Source organism: Sylvia atricapilla, chromosome 6 (assembly GCF_009819655.1).
Source record: "Sylvia atricapilla isolate bSylAtr1 chromosome 6, bSylAtr1.pri, whole genome shotgun sequence".
Lineage (NCBI taxonomy): Eukaryota > Metazoa > Chordata > Aves > Passeriformes > Sylviidae > Sylvia > Sylvia atricapilla.
The window spans coordinates 15,801,419-15,816,880 of NC_089145.1; positions in this window are offsets into that span (position 1 = coordinate 15,801,419).

Genomic DNA, 15,462 nt, shown 5'->3' on the forward strand with positions numbered 1-15,462 from the left:
CCTAAAATGCTGCTGTTGGAACTTCAGCCCTGCAGTTTTGTGAGGCTTTATAGCTACAGTGATGCACATGATCTTATGCCAAAAAAAATTAACTACATATATTCAACTATATATATTCAACATCATCTCTACAAATACCATGAGGAAATCCTCATCACTGCTGTCCAAAGAACTGGTGACTTGTTCTTGAAAGAAAAGTCCTTTCAGACAGGCAAGAAAACATCCTGGTCCAGATTTTCAAGAGCAGGTAGTGGTTTGAATGGGTTCCCTATTACTTATCCAGAGGACATTATTTTCAGTTTATGCTGGGTGACTTCCTGCTAACAGCTTTTCTCCTCAGCATCTTGAACCAAGAGTAGAAAAAGCCAGCAGAACCACAAGGATTTCTGAACTACTGGAGCACACTGGATATTTTTCTAGGTTGCAATTTAACAGGCACTATTTAACAGTGTGAATAAAGAACCACCAGATCTCAGTACAGTTTGAGAGAGCTCCTCGGACCACCTTTTAAGATGCATGAGAGCTAAGAGGAACATTCAGACTGAATTTCAAAAGGGCACCACAGTGCTGTTTTGTAGAACATATGCTAAGGTTTTTGGTTAAAATAGTTCAGTTTGGGATAGTTTAAATTTTTGTAGATATAAATAATTGCTGTAGAATGTTAACAATTTCTCTCTTATATAGAACTAATCAATTTATTTAAAAACTTTCTTTTTCTTTCTAAGAAAAGAGCAACCTATGTGAAAATTTTTAAATATCTCTTCAAATACCCCTTCTAATGACATTTGAAAATCTAGCTTCCCCTTTGGGACGCGTTGCAAGAATCAACAATAGTAACAGTTTGATGTCTGTCTTGCTTCAATCCAGCGGGGTGGGGGGGGAGGGAGGTTTGGCAGAAAGTATTATTGTCATGTGGGAGTCTCAGAAATGAGTTGTCTCCTGGCTAATATTCTTTCACTGCAATGGTAAGTCAAATAGGCTAGTAGCCACGGCAACAGCACAGAATTCTTAACTATTGCTATGGTTATTTCACATCACTTTGGGGCTACCCCAGTTCATACTGTTATCACTCAAGACATTATTTCATAGTGATTTCATTAATTGAGTGCAATCTGATATATGAATAACACCCACGTTCAGTTTAACAGAGGTCATGTTAACTGCACTGATCATGAAGACAAGTCAAAGCTAAAATAATGCTACAGTTTTAAAATACACAGAGACTGACTGCGTTCATAGGTGCAGACCAGGTGTGTGACATCACTCCTTTATCTCACCTACAGTACATATCTTCCTGAGGAAGGTTTTGGGAAAAAGGTGGAAGCTACAGCATCCCTAACGCCACACCTGTCATGAACCCTGCAAGGAGAGCTGGGCTGGACTAGGGGAAGGCATGCCATGTGAGCAGCCAGTGAGAATAACACCTGACAAAATTCGGAGCGACAGCCCAACTACCACCTGTAAAAGAACCATCAGATTCCTAAGCATCATAATTTAATGTGCAAAATTTGAAGAAGTTACAAAACATTGCCAGCCCATAACAAACAATTATGGAACACTTCCTGGTCAGACAATCCAAAGGACAGAGGTAACCACACCCACAGCTGTTGGAGCAACTGGACAGGAACAGAGCAAAAACCAGAAGCAAAATGACAAAAAGAGCCCAAGTTTCCAGGACACCATATTGCAAATCCTCAGCATTGATTTCCTGGAGCATGACCTCCTATGTAGTATCAGCAAAACAGCAAATCCATGGCAATTCTTGAAGATGTTTCCAGCTGAAGTTTGTTTTCCTATCCAGTGGCACTGATACCTGAGAAAGGCACAACATCCCTGAGCTGGTGTTCTGTGCCAGTGCTGTACAGCTGATGAGACAACAGGAGATTCCTGGTCTATCTCCTATGTTCATTTGTATTGCCATTTGTTACTCTCCAAAAACGTACACTAGGTTTCCCAAAGCAAACCTTTGGAAGGCCATGTGTCCCCCTCCAGTGTCAAGTTATGTAATTTGACTGTAATATCTGGGCCTTCAATGACCAAGAAAGCAAAAAAACCCAGTCAGTCGACCAAAATAACCAATAACAAATAACAGCAAGTTCAAAAGAGTTCAAAAGACCCATTTTTCAGAAAATTGAATAATGATGTATTCTGCAAAGACAAACCCTGTAAAGTGTTTTTGGTTTCAGAAATATTTGTAAAAACCCAGTGTTCCTGTTGCTTTCCAGAGTTATCTGAATTCCTTCAAAAGCCCACTCAAGGTTAAAGAAGAAAAACAATGTTATTCTAATGGAACAAAGCATTTTTTTAAATTACAAGATTTGAAATACAGTTGCAAAAGAAAAGCTAGAAAACCAAAAAGATTCAAGTTTAGAGTTTATCTTGTGTTAATTTTTTGTTCTTTTGTCACCTGGGGTTCTTTTTGAGGCATTCCTCCTCCAGAGCGCTGCTTCAAAGAAGCTCTCAAAACCCCCCCATTTTTTTCTCCACTACTGTTTTATTCTGCAGCCTTGTTTTAGCAGCTTGAAAATATGCAGGGCAGTGATTTTTCTACCTAAGCCCATCATTTTGTTTAGGAAGCCACAGAAACTGCAGCTAGCAGCTCATCACTTTATAAACATCCTAACCGTATGCTCTAGAGATCATTTCTGTGTACAAACAGTTTCAGTCCAGTTTCAGCTACTGCAATTTCTCTGATAACAACTTGCTATGTTTACATCCATCTGAAACATTCAAACCCCCTGGGGAACAGTATGGGTCCTTGATTATTTATCTGTTTGATCGACCTGAACAACCTACTCGCAGTATTTTCAAAAGGCTGACTTCTCGGCAGCTGGAACACCAGGGGGTTGGTGTTACTTGTCCTTCTTTCCTCGGCTGCCTAATCTCCCTGCCTGCTCCTTAGTGAAGATGTTAATTCAGAGCAGAGCTGGCAGCGGTCCCCCTGCTGCCCCAGGGGGTTCCTCCTAGCAGTATGCAGGCAGTCATTAGTCTCTGACTATCGTCTGTCAGGCAGTCCAAGCCACTGGTCCTCGTTCAAGCCAAACAGGGATGTCACATCATGCAAAGTCATGCCATAAAATAACAGTGGAAATAACTTACATTTTAAGTCCCTGAGGGCAGCTACCCCATCAGGCTGGCGGATTAGAGCACAGACACTAAAGCACAACAAATGGTGCTGGGGTCTCTGGCTTGCGCAGGAGGGAAATGGTTTAACACCAAACAACAGAGGAACAAAAGAAGTGTTCGAGCCAGGTTTACCTAAGCCATTTTTTTTGCACTTAACTGATCTGCCTAATTGAAGGCCTTTTCTAAGTAGGAGGCTAACATACCTTAGCTGCCAGGAGGTGGGACAGGTACAGCCAAGGGTCACCTGGATCCTGGAGCAGGATGAACCACTTTCTAACAGCAACTCACTCTTTTCAGTGACTGTAAGGATCTGTGGGCATTTTGCAGCATGAAGGGTGAATGGGTGCTAATCAGAGTACTCTAGGCATTCTAATATTTTAGAAAAACAGCTTGCATGTGCCGCAAGGGCATGCCCATTACCTTCAGTGTGCTAGTGCTATGAGCAGGGTCACACAGAGAGACATACCCTTTGTGAAGGGAATAGATGACAGTAAGAGGAAAACAGGAAAATAAATGTAACTTGGAACAAGTGTAAAAAAAAAAATTCCAATAAAATAAATAGCATTTTCCCTTCAAAATGAATTTTTCCAAAGTCTATAGGATTTCAAAAGAAAACTGGGCACTCTTGAAAAGGGATTTTCTGGTAGCAAACTGTTTCTGTAATAATGTGGACATAGCTCTCCCAGGGATCAGGATGATTCAGTGCTGCTGGAAATATTTAGTAGTTATCTGTAGTGAGATGGCAATATTTTGGTTATTTAGACTTCTGACAAGCATGGATCATTACAAATAGCTTATTATGAAGCATATTAAATGAGGTGGTAACTGGATAACTTGACAACAAATTATTTTCACTATATATAAGTGCATGACAGTCTATATTGGAAAATGATAAATTACACCATTCATGTGCCCTGAATTCACTGTAATCTCTCAAGGGGGGAAAAATCTAGGTTAAATAATGGGCAACTAAACAGAGACATATGTTCAATGTGCACCACAGATCAGAAAGGCAACGAGACGTTGGAAACCCTGCAACAATAGCTTTCCTCAAGCTGGAGCTGCCAGTTGAAACTGAGAAATGCCGACACTTCTTTTTGCCTGATAAATCCTCTAAAATATCCATCTCTCCTTCCATCTCCAATGAAGCATGAAGTTGGTAGCACCACACAGCACTGGAGAAAGTGTTGCCTTGATTTGCGTGCCGCCCTGCGTGGCACTGGCAGTTCATCCCTGTCCTGCACATCCCCTGCTGGGACTCCAGCCCTTCATCTGAGACTGCTCTGCAAACTGCCAGGCACTCACGGGTGAGAATGCAGGTGTCTGATCACCTCTGATGAACCCATCTGTGTATCACCTGTGGGTGCTATTTGTGTTTGGGTGAGGAGCCGACCCCTGGAGAAAGAGGGATTTTGCTGCTCATGGAGGCACCACTGTAGGATGAGGCTAGAGGCAGATGCCACCCAGATTGTCGGGGAAGCATTGGGAGAGGTGGTTCCTCCAAAAGCAACCCAAGCTAATGGCACATCTCATGATTTTCTCTCTCCATGCCTTCCTTCCAGGTGCACCCCTGGGGCGTCCATGCAGGTGGAGGGTGGGAGAGGCAGGGGCAGAGGCAGTGCCCACAGGGCTGGCTGGCCAGTGGCTGAGTGGGGTGAGCCGGCCCCGAGCTGCATGCGTGGCTCTGGCCCGGCATTTCGTCTGTGCAGGAGGGGGGCTGGCGGCAGCAGGCGAGCCAAGTCAGAGCAAAGCCAAGCGAGAATGTTCTGGCAGCCCTTCCTGGCAGCCTAAGCAAAGTTATTTATCACTTTGTGCATTTTCCTTCTCATCTGTGTACAGCCGGCTCCAATGGCTCAGCTTGCATTTTGCCTTCCAGAGCCAAGCCAGTCCCTTGGCTCTGCTCGGTCTTGGCTGTCCATTCACACCTTCTGTCTCCTCCAGCTCTTCCTGGAGTAGCGCAGGATCGCAAATTAGGAGTAGGTGCCCCCGGCCAGGGAAAGGGATCGAAGCATCAGCAACCTACACCAATGGCAGAGAACACATCTCTCCCAGGGAGGGAGAACACCAAGCTGCTGTTTACTGGGGCTGAGGAGTTGTGCACAGCTTGTGCTGCTCCCAGGCAGCCTCTGCTGGGGAGCTCCAGTGCCTGCTGGCAGCTATGAGACATTTTCTTTTATTTATTTTAAGGATTGTGCCTTTGCGCTGACTTTTTCCGAATTGGTGGATGTAACAACAGTGAATTTACAGCAAAATTTTCCAGTTCTATGGACTCTTTTCCATAGTGCTGATGAATTTTTTCAGAATGCCTAACAAGGGTACCTAAATTGGGCTTGAAAATAATACCAGCTGCATTCAGATGTTTATAAGGCTCACATTTGCTCTTGATAAGGGCACACCACACTCTTCTAAACACTGAACATTGCAAAAGCAGATCAATACTAACTCTATTACACCTTGCATCATCAAAAGCCTGGACAATAGTTTAAGGACTTTGCCTAAAGGAAGAACCCCTCATTTTAGCTGCCATTTCTCTCCTCCTCCCTGAGCTACCCCTGCAGTTTTGTCTGGGGTTGCTAAATTCAGTGCCAGAGTAACAGCAAGACTGCATTTGACCTTGCCGAGTTTCAGGCAGCGAAAAGATTTGTTTTTCTGCTGGATGTCACACTCTAGAAGATGGTAGATAATTCCCAGCCTCTTCAAGGCCAGATCTTGACTACCTTCTAGCCATCTTGGTCTCAGCAGGGAAAAACCCCCTACTGTTCTGATCAGACCCTTTTTTGTTTTTAAATCATTCTGATCAGAAAGTGGACAGATATAAAACAAGACAAAGTGAGGGTGAAGGGGGTACCTGGTCTGCAACGGATTCCCAGAAGTGCTCATGACAATAAATTGTATTGAACAGCAGCTTCCCATCATGAGCCCCTGATTTTCACATCCTGAGAACTTTCCAAAATTGGGCTGCAATTTCTCAGATTTGGTCTCTGCCTGAAGGTAGGAGAAGAAGTTGAGTAAAATCCCTTCAGACCTTCTGAAATGAGGAGAGAATGAAAAATTGCATTTTCTTATTGTAATAAAAATTCTAACCATTTTTTTCTCTGTAAAAGGCCACATCAAGCTGCTTGGAATTTGAAACTTGGTGTGGGTATAGCTCTCATTACAAGCCAGATTCAAAGCAAGCTGAGGTCAATAACTGTCTCTCCTTTGATTTTGCCTGACTGAAGAAGACCCTACAGCTAGGTAAACAAATCGTAGAGAAAATCGTTCAGAACAGTTGTGCCTATTTTCTACTTGGGAGTTGCCTGGGAACAAGCTCCGTTTATTTGCAATGTGTTTAGATGTATTCACCAAAGCCCAGCTTTGCTCCATCCTCCTCAATTTTTATTTTAGAACCTTGCTCCATGAATAATCTCCTCGAAGAAAATATCCACCAGCAGATGAAAGGACATCTTTAGGTAAAGAACTTGTAACTAAATCATTTCTGCACCCCTTTATTTTTTTACAGATGGGTCATAAGCAGATGATTTGTCAGTGTTATGCATATCTTGTGCAGACCCCGATGTATCTGAGGTCCTGGAAGCTGTTCACATTTCAGTGGGCTGCCAGGTAGAGAGCAGCAGAGCCTTTGGTGGATTAAAGACTGACCTGACCAGGCACATCTCCCTGTAGCTCCAGCTTCGGGACCATCCTTTCTCTTGGCATTGGAGCCCAGAGGTCTTTCTTTTTTAAATTCTACATCAGTTGGTTTAATTCTGTTTTCTTGCTGGAAGAGGATTCAGTAAAACAAACAAGACATCTTACCAATGTGAATATTCACAATTAATGACAAAACTCTGAAACAGGAAGGTCATTTCTTGGGGAGGGAGACTGGTATTATTTTGAATGAAGGGAAGAGTGCAAAGATCTTGCAATATTTGCTGTAAATGGGTTGTTATGGTGAACATTCCTGTCAGCAAGTTCATTAGCTCAGAGATCCACGAGTGAACAGAGACCAAAAAATATGTTTAAAAATTCAATAATAGATTAGTGGACAATATTTTGCAATCTTTGTCTAGCTCTGCTTCTCACTGAGAATTAGTAACTTTACTCCAGGCCAGATTCAAATAGTCTTACTCATGCAGAGCAGCACCGTGTTTTGTAAGTAACCCTAGTGACATTTAGGGCTGTATTTTTGAATAAGATTGGAATCAGAGAAAGACAGTGGGAGGCATGGCTGAATCACCTTGATTAATAAGTGTAAGATTGTTAGGTTTTTATGTGTCTATATAAATAAACATGATGGGAATAAAGAGGGATGTCTGGATTGACAGGCATGTGAGGGAACTTATAAACATCTTTTTGCAATATACAGCAGACTCCTCTTTTAACAGAAAAGGACAACACCCAAAAGTTACTTAATATCAGGAAAAGAGGAATTCACACCTTCAGAAACAATAGAAGATCGGGCCGTTTTGTGGGTTTTACTCTCAACAGTTCTGGCTGTTGCCTGTGATATTATATAAGGTCTACACTGCTCTCCATAGAAGTGATGGATGAAGTTTTCAGAGCTGCCCAAATGTCTTGAAAGCATGTGGTCCATTTTCCAAAATAATAGGGTCTTTGGGAATCTAAATCCCATTGAATTTCAGCACTTCTGGGAATGGTCTCACTCACTTCTAAATCAGTATGCATTTTCCAGTTTGTTATGCTCCCCATTTCATTTTATCTCGGGACTCCAGCCATCACCATACATCAACAACAAGATCGTCAGAGGGCAGGATTAAAAAGGAAAGCATGGCTGTGCCCAACTGCTCTGTCAAAATGCCTCCAAGACCCATCACGGGCTGCTGACATTACCAGTGAGCGAGGAAGGAACCAATCCAAAGCCCGCTGATGTAAAGGAAAGTCCACTCATTTCTATGGATTTCAGTGAGGCTTGGATCAGGCCCTGGAAGAACAAGGATGACATAAAAATAACATGACGTCTGCCAGATTCACCAATATGCTCTGATGTTTTGCCCGGCTCAGTGATGCAAAGCAGATGGGAAGCACTGACAATCCTGGCCCTCTTCAATCACTTACTCTGTCTCTCGGATTAGTTTTCATCAGGCGTTTTATTCACGACATAAATACATTTATCTCATCAGTGCTTCTGCAGGAGTATTTCAGATGAAAAATCACCACATTTTAAGTTTATCAGAGAAAAAGTTCCCGTATTTTATCACTTGGTGACTACCAATTTTCAGTGAGATTTCTAAGAAGTTTATTATGGAGCCTTTGAATTTTGCTGTACTTACGCAGGGCTTGTAATTGTTGAGTTTAGCTGTCTTTTTCTTCCATACCACTTTGGCCCAAGCAGCATGCACAATTGTGCTATTTGACTGTTGCACCATCAAATGGGGCATTGGGACAATTATTCTGCAAAAATACAAAGCTTACCTTTAAGCTCAAGCACGTGCTTAAATCCCATAAATAAATACATGTACAGTTTGCTGAATCAGTGCCAGAAAATGCATTTAAAAGAAACTAGCCCCCTTTGAAAATTGCCCTAGTGTCTCTACTCTCTCCTAGCCTATTTGTACACAAAAAGGAGCTAAAGTTCATTGGGAAATACTGATACATGAGGAGTTTGCACGCTCAGTGCCTCAAAGAAAAAAGAAAAGGCATTGCCCTGTCAAACATTATATGCCAGAAACAAGCAATAAAGATGTAATACAGGATGAGCTTTTAGGATGCATGATTATAATAAATATAGGCATTAATAGACATTAAAAGTTGCTGAATGACTGAGAAGCTGAGTAGATTGGATGACGTCCCTCAAAATGAAATAATCTATATTTGGCTGGTAATTCATTTCTTCCGAGATGCTTTCTGCTTGACTCTGCATATATTCCTCATTGCAGAAATAACTTGGGCAATTGCAGTCTGGCTCCAGCCTCAAGTCAGCCAGCCCAGGAGCAAGCATTAGTGCTGAAAGACAAGATCCGAGTTCCATATTCCCACTAGACGCTTCTCCACGAAAATGTCCCAGTCTATTTGGATAACAGCTGCTGTGCTGCTCCCTGGCATAAGGACTTGACCACAATCACACCACATAAGGGTCAAATTGTCCCCAAGCATGAGAGCCATCCTGCACTTCTGCACCCATATTTCACAGGCTTTCCCAGAGCATGTCCTGTTCATCAGAGCTGAGGGTGGCTTAGGGCGTCTCTACCCTGGAGCGACAATCTGCTGCCAGCTGTAGCACATCCATCAGTTTGCCTGCAGTGCCATAGTGCTTGAGCACACAAAGGGAGGAGCGAAAACACAGAAATGCACAAAATCAGGCACAAGGCTCAAGCCTGGGTTGCCTCGTTTTAGGTAACTTTAGGCAACTTCACAATGATCACTCACATTTTAGAGGTGAAGACCAGACTGCAGAAGGAGGGGTGAAGCACAGAGACAAACCTGCCACACACACTTTGGCCAAACAGCTTACAGTGAAACTCTACTCCTGGCTGCAGCAAAGATCCTGCTGACTTACAAAGGAAAACAATTAAGCCTGCATACCAAATTTTTCCTCTGAAAAGGAAGGATTGCTCATCATACATCACTTGTCTTCTCTCTGGATGTAAATGATTTAAGGCAGGAACTGTCTCTGTATTAGGACAGTACTAGTCCTAGCCACAGGTGAAGTGTTACACATCACAGCTCTTCTTCCTTCAGACTGAACTGCAATTTGCCATGTCTAATTTTGTCTTATTCCTCCTAACATTATAGTGCTTGGCCATACTTCCTTTCTCTTACATTCTGTTTATTTGTAGAAAGGAAGACATGCCACAGAATAATGGGTTTGTGCTGCTACATAAAGGCTAAGCCAGAGTCAAGATATTACTGGAACAAATAGTGAGACAGAGACAAAATGTTTATTTTCCTGTTGGGCATAGTGATGATGAGATCATGTCCTATCACAGCACATTTTGACTCTGCAACACCAGTATTACACCTAGACCAAACCAACCAGTGGCACCTCTGGGCCCTAGTCTTTTGGGCAGATTTGAAAGTCTTAGTCTTGGATATTTCATTCAAGATCCAAAGCAGGTGAGAAAAATGTTTGAAATACAACGGAGCTGCCCTTAATGGGCCACCAGAGAGTCCCTTTACTACACACACAGCAGAGAATTGGCAAGGGCTGGGATGGAGTAGCTCTGTGCAAGTTAACAGCATTGTTACTGACTCTAGGAACTCACCAGTCCTCAGTGAGGGCACTCAGTGATTTCCCATCTGATCTACAGAATTCTCCCTTGTGGCTTCCACCGATATTGGTCCCCACTCCTGGGCACTACGGAGAAACAAGAAAAACTTCAGAAAAACATCTCTATGTGACCATTATGCTGTGATCTCTGTTCAATTTGAAAGCAAGTCCTCGGCCCCAGAGGCCTCATTTACTCCTGCTTCATCCCCTAGCCCAGCCATATGTACCTATCTTGTTTATTTTTGGAGGCAGAATAAATTTTACATGTCTTGAGTGACCTTTGGTGAAACAGTCTTCCTCCAAGGTTTCCCCATCCAGACAGGACTATAAAACAACTGCCCCATTTTCCATGGTGACTCTGCCCAACAGCAAGTAAAGCACAATTAAGAGATTATTCAAAAAGTCTCAGAAACAGTCACTGGAGTAGATTTCACAGGCAGCAATGTCAAGACTGTAAAACATGTTTGATGGAGCATTTTACGCTGCTTTAAATTTGGAATTCTTTGGAGAGTGTCTGAGGGTTTTTCATGAAACAAACACAACCTTCGTCCTCCATGCACATATACGTACTCACAAAAAGCTCCTTCATGGAATGAGGAGCTGGCATCCTGGGGCTCTGACCTCAGCTCACTCCTCAGCTTTATCAATCACGTTATATAATCAGTGCAGACTGAACAGCATTTGGAAAATTAGTTGGGCTGGGTTTTTCTTTCTCTTTTTTGTTTTTCCCCCTCTCCCCTCCACCTAGGGGACGCAAGGAAGAGAGCCTGTAGCTCAGACATGGCTTGGGAAGGATCTAATGAGTTCTTACCTCACTGAAATGAGGTGCAGTGGTGGTGTCTTAATAGCAGGTTTGGAGAGCTCCTTCCCCCAGGGCAGATTCTCAAAATCTTTTGAGATTGTCTCTTTGGAACTGAAAATGAAAGGTAGCTTTGCTGCTTCACAGATTCTTTGCATCCTTTCCTCTCAGTAATCAAGTGAGAGGTAAAAGCATCAAGCTGGATAAAGCTCCAAAGGGACAGCCCAAGGTACAATGGCATGAACTGGCAAGAGTGTCAGAGCATCAGGGAAAGCACTGTCCCCCAGATCCTACAGCTGGGACAAGCCAGCCCCACCAGTTCCACTTTCACCTCCGGCTCCCTGGAGTTACCAAACCCAAACCACCACACGGCTTGCTGGAGAATCCAGCAGCCAAACGTCCTTTCTCTGGCTCCACGGCATTTTCTCAGGAAAACCAAAATAAATTGGCTGCAGACAAGAGATGGTTGAGAGTAATTTTCACAGCTCACCCTCACTTCATCCTTCTGCTGCACATCCATCCACAGCCACTTTGAAGCCTTCCTAAACCTCATCACTCAACTTCCTTGGCTTTCCACACTCACGGCTTGGTACAACACTTCCCACACACTCTCCCCTCACTCCAAAAACACACTTTACTTGAAGTTCAGTGCTCAAGCCTTGTCAATGGCAAGGAGACTAATCACATCACAGCATTCAATGCTTCATTAGCAGCTTTCCCAAACCAGGGATCCCCTTCACTGGGAGCAAAATGCTCATGGTTCTAACCTGGTGACAGCTGCCTCAAACTATGTACTGCTGTATTAAAACTGACTGCAGGTTGATTTCTCTGCTTAACTCAACTCACCACACATTAACACACAAGTTGACAACAATACTTAGAATGTGCCCTGTCTGTAAAGCCACCACTGTTACTGCTGGTGTGGGCAGCTGGAGTGGTGCTTGCTGCAGAGCAACACAGACCTCTAGCAATCCTGCTTAGATATTGTAGTTTATTATACAGTTAGAGATATGTGACTACTGCAGACAAAACAAAATCATAGCCAAAACTTCACTTAAAAACTCCAAAAATCCAAATCTTTATTGTGCGTCAAAGGAGTTTGTCTAATTCCATTGATTTTAAACACATTTTTTGTTACTTCCTCTCAGCTGGAAGCAGATACACAGAGGGAAAAACCCTTCTGATATACTCACAGCCTGACCCAAGTTGTTCTTACAAGATTTCCAATTTCTGTTCTGAATCAAAGACATGTATTATCCATGAGCTATTGGCAGGGAGAGAACCCAAGACTTCGAGCAATAAAAACCACAGGGCTGGGGTTTTTTTGCTGTTTGGAGTTAAAGGGCTCCAAACTGGGGTAAATCCTTACAGCTTCCTCTAGGTGCTAAAAGTGAAAACCTTAACCACTAACGATACTTCTGACTAAAGGGGACCCTGATGTATTTAATGAATAGGTTCACTCACTATATTACAGCAGTCATCCTTAGTAGCAAATAGACTTTGCACTCAGGTCACTGGGACCAGCCCGACGTCATGTACACATATCAACTCAGACCCTTAAACCACACACACAGTCCCTGTGAGGCTGCACTACTGTTGTCATTCTGTAAGTAAGAAAAGCCAAGTACACAACTGCAATTGCAGTTTTGAGTATATTTCTCTGGACCAAGTTGAAATTCCCAGCCTTTCAACTGAGTTTGTCACAAATCCCCAACAAATTGGCCTTTTTGCATGGTGTCTTTGAGTTCTTTCCATCTTTTCATACTCTGTGGCTTCCCAGAAGTACCCCACTCACTCTCAGCACAGCATCCATTTCCAGCAGGTGCTCTGTCTGCATCACCAAGTCCCCTGCTGCCAGCAGAGAGGTGGTGAGCAGTCACCCAGCTGAGAGCATGTTCAGAGCCAGGGCCACCTAAGCCCATTTCCCAGATCTGCCATTTCCCTCTCCCTCTCTCCCAACTGGACCTCTGTTCTTCGGCTGTATGGACCAGATAGGCCTTAATTTCTCCTGATTTTTACAGTGCCCATTGAGGTGACAAACTCTTCTCTTCCTCACTTTTGTACAGCAGTGGATGAAATGGAATTTTAATGTCAGCTGGAGCCCCTTGGCGCTATTAATAAAAACAACGATAATAACAAGGGAGGTTTGCAAATTAGCAACCCTTGCTACAAACAGTGATACACCCAATTTAGCACAAATCATTGCAGGCTCTTGCCTGCTTAGTGGCTATTTTAATCACTGGTGACTAATGCCTGTGAGGGCTATTCCAGGGTTTGACGTGCCTTAAACACAAGAAAATAGGGAAATCTTGGAGAAAGAGAGAAAGCAGAAGAGAGGAAAAGGGCAAGAGAAGGAATTGGCCAAAGCCAAAGGTTTATCACGAAAAAGCATTCAGCTCATACCACCCATTTTGTTGCCATTGCTGCTGCATTTGCTGGGGTCACTGACCAATTCCTCCTCTGAATAACAGCATCATTTCTCTTCTTTTGGTGCAAATCTAAGAAAAACAGTCATGCTCTGGAACACAAACAAAGGCTACCTGTCCCTTGCTTGGTTATGGAAATGGGGGTCAGCCTTTTTATTTTCAAAGGGGGCAGAGCTGGAATGCTCCCTGGCATACCACCAAAAAGGAAATATCTGCTTAAATATTTGACGGGAAGAGATAAAAAGAGAAGAGAGGAAACAATGCAAAGGGGAATGGGGAGAGGGAATTTTTATTTCATGCAGAGGAAAAGGGCTGCATGGCAAATGAGCCACAGCTCACCTCTGCTGGGCTGTACTGAGCTTCACCTTCATGAAGTGAGCACCTTTTCCTTACACCATTCCACTTATTTTTCTCCATCCCAGCTTTCTAAGGACTAAAGGACATTTCCTAGTAAAGGAAAACTGAACAAAAAGCCACTGAGCACCACGTCCCTCAGCTAGACATGTGTGTTTACCTAAGACATACTTATCTTTTTTCCTGTGGTAGATCAAGGCTTGCAAGCACTTGAACCCACCTGACAACATCCAGATCACATTAAGCAGCACTCCAGAGAAAAAATAAAACAAAATAAATTAAAAAAAAAAAAACACTTTCTGCAAACGTTTTGAAAAAAAAATTGAATTTTGAAAAAAATAAAATTGCAGGGAACAAAAAAGACATTCTTCAGAGCTAAAGAGTAAGACAGTGTTTGATAACACAAGTGATCCAAAAAGGATTTGGTCAACAGCATCCAACCATCATTATTTATGTGAAGGCCATCAAAATCATGGAACTGTTTGGATTAGGCAACTTAAAGATTATCTAGTTCCAAATCCTCTGCCACAAACAAGGACACCTTCCAGTAAACCAGGTTCTATCCAGCCTGGCCTTCAACACTTCCAGGAATGGGGCATCCACAGCTTGTCTGGGCAACCTGTTCCCATGCCTCACCACCCTCATAGTAAAGAATTTCTTTCTAAAATCTGATTTAAATCTACTGTCTTTCAGTTTAAAAACCTTTACTCTTTACAGTTTACAACCATAATGCTCCCTGATAACAAGTTGTTCCCCATCTTTCCTGTAGGTCTCCCTTTGGTATTGGAAGGTTGCTATGAAGTTTCTCCAGAGGCTTTTCTTTCCTTCTCCAGGTTAAATAACCCCAACTCTCTCGACCTGTCATCAGAGGAGAGGGGCTACTGCACTCTGATCATCTTCATTGTCTCCTCTGGACTCATTCCAACAGGTCCATGTCTTTCTTACACTGGGGGGACCTGAGGGCTGAACACAATACTTTGGGTGGTGACTCATGAGAGCAGAGCAGAGAGCGGAATAACTTCTCCTGACATGCTGGCTGCAATTCTTTTAATGCAGCCCAGGATGCTCTTGGCTTTCTTGGCTGGGAGTGCACAAGGCCAGCTCATGGCTAGTTTTTCATCCACCAGCACCCCCAAGTCCTTCCTCTGCAGGGCTGCTCACAGCTCACTCCTTGTCTACCCTGCATGTCAGGGATTGCCCTGATCCAGATGCAGAATCTTATGCTTGGCCTTGCTGAACTTCATGAGGCTCACATAAGCCCACGTTTCTAATCTCTCAAGGTGTCTCTGGAGGGCATTCCTTCCCTCTAAAGTACCAGCAGATGATAGCTTGGTGTCATCAAGAATGACAAGAATGGGAGTCCAAGTCTTCTGCTTTCTCTGGTGTACTCCCTCTGACTTACCAGCACCACAAAATCCTTTCACTCAGGTCATGCCTGAACAGCAAGCCACCCCTGAGTACCCAACACCATTTCCCTCAGTACCTGCTGATTTCATGGCAGCCAAGGAACTCCATGAACTCTCCAGGGCTCAGGAGGTAGACATACA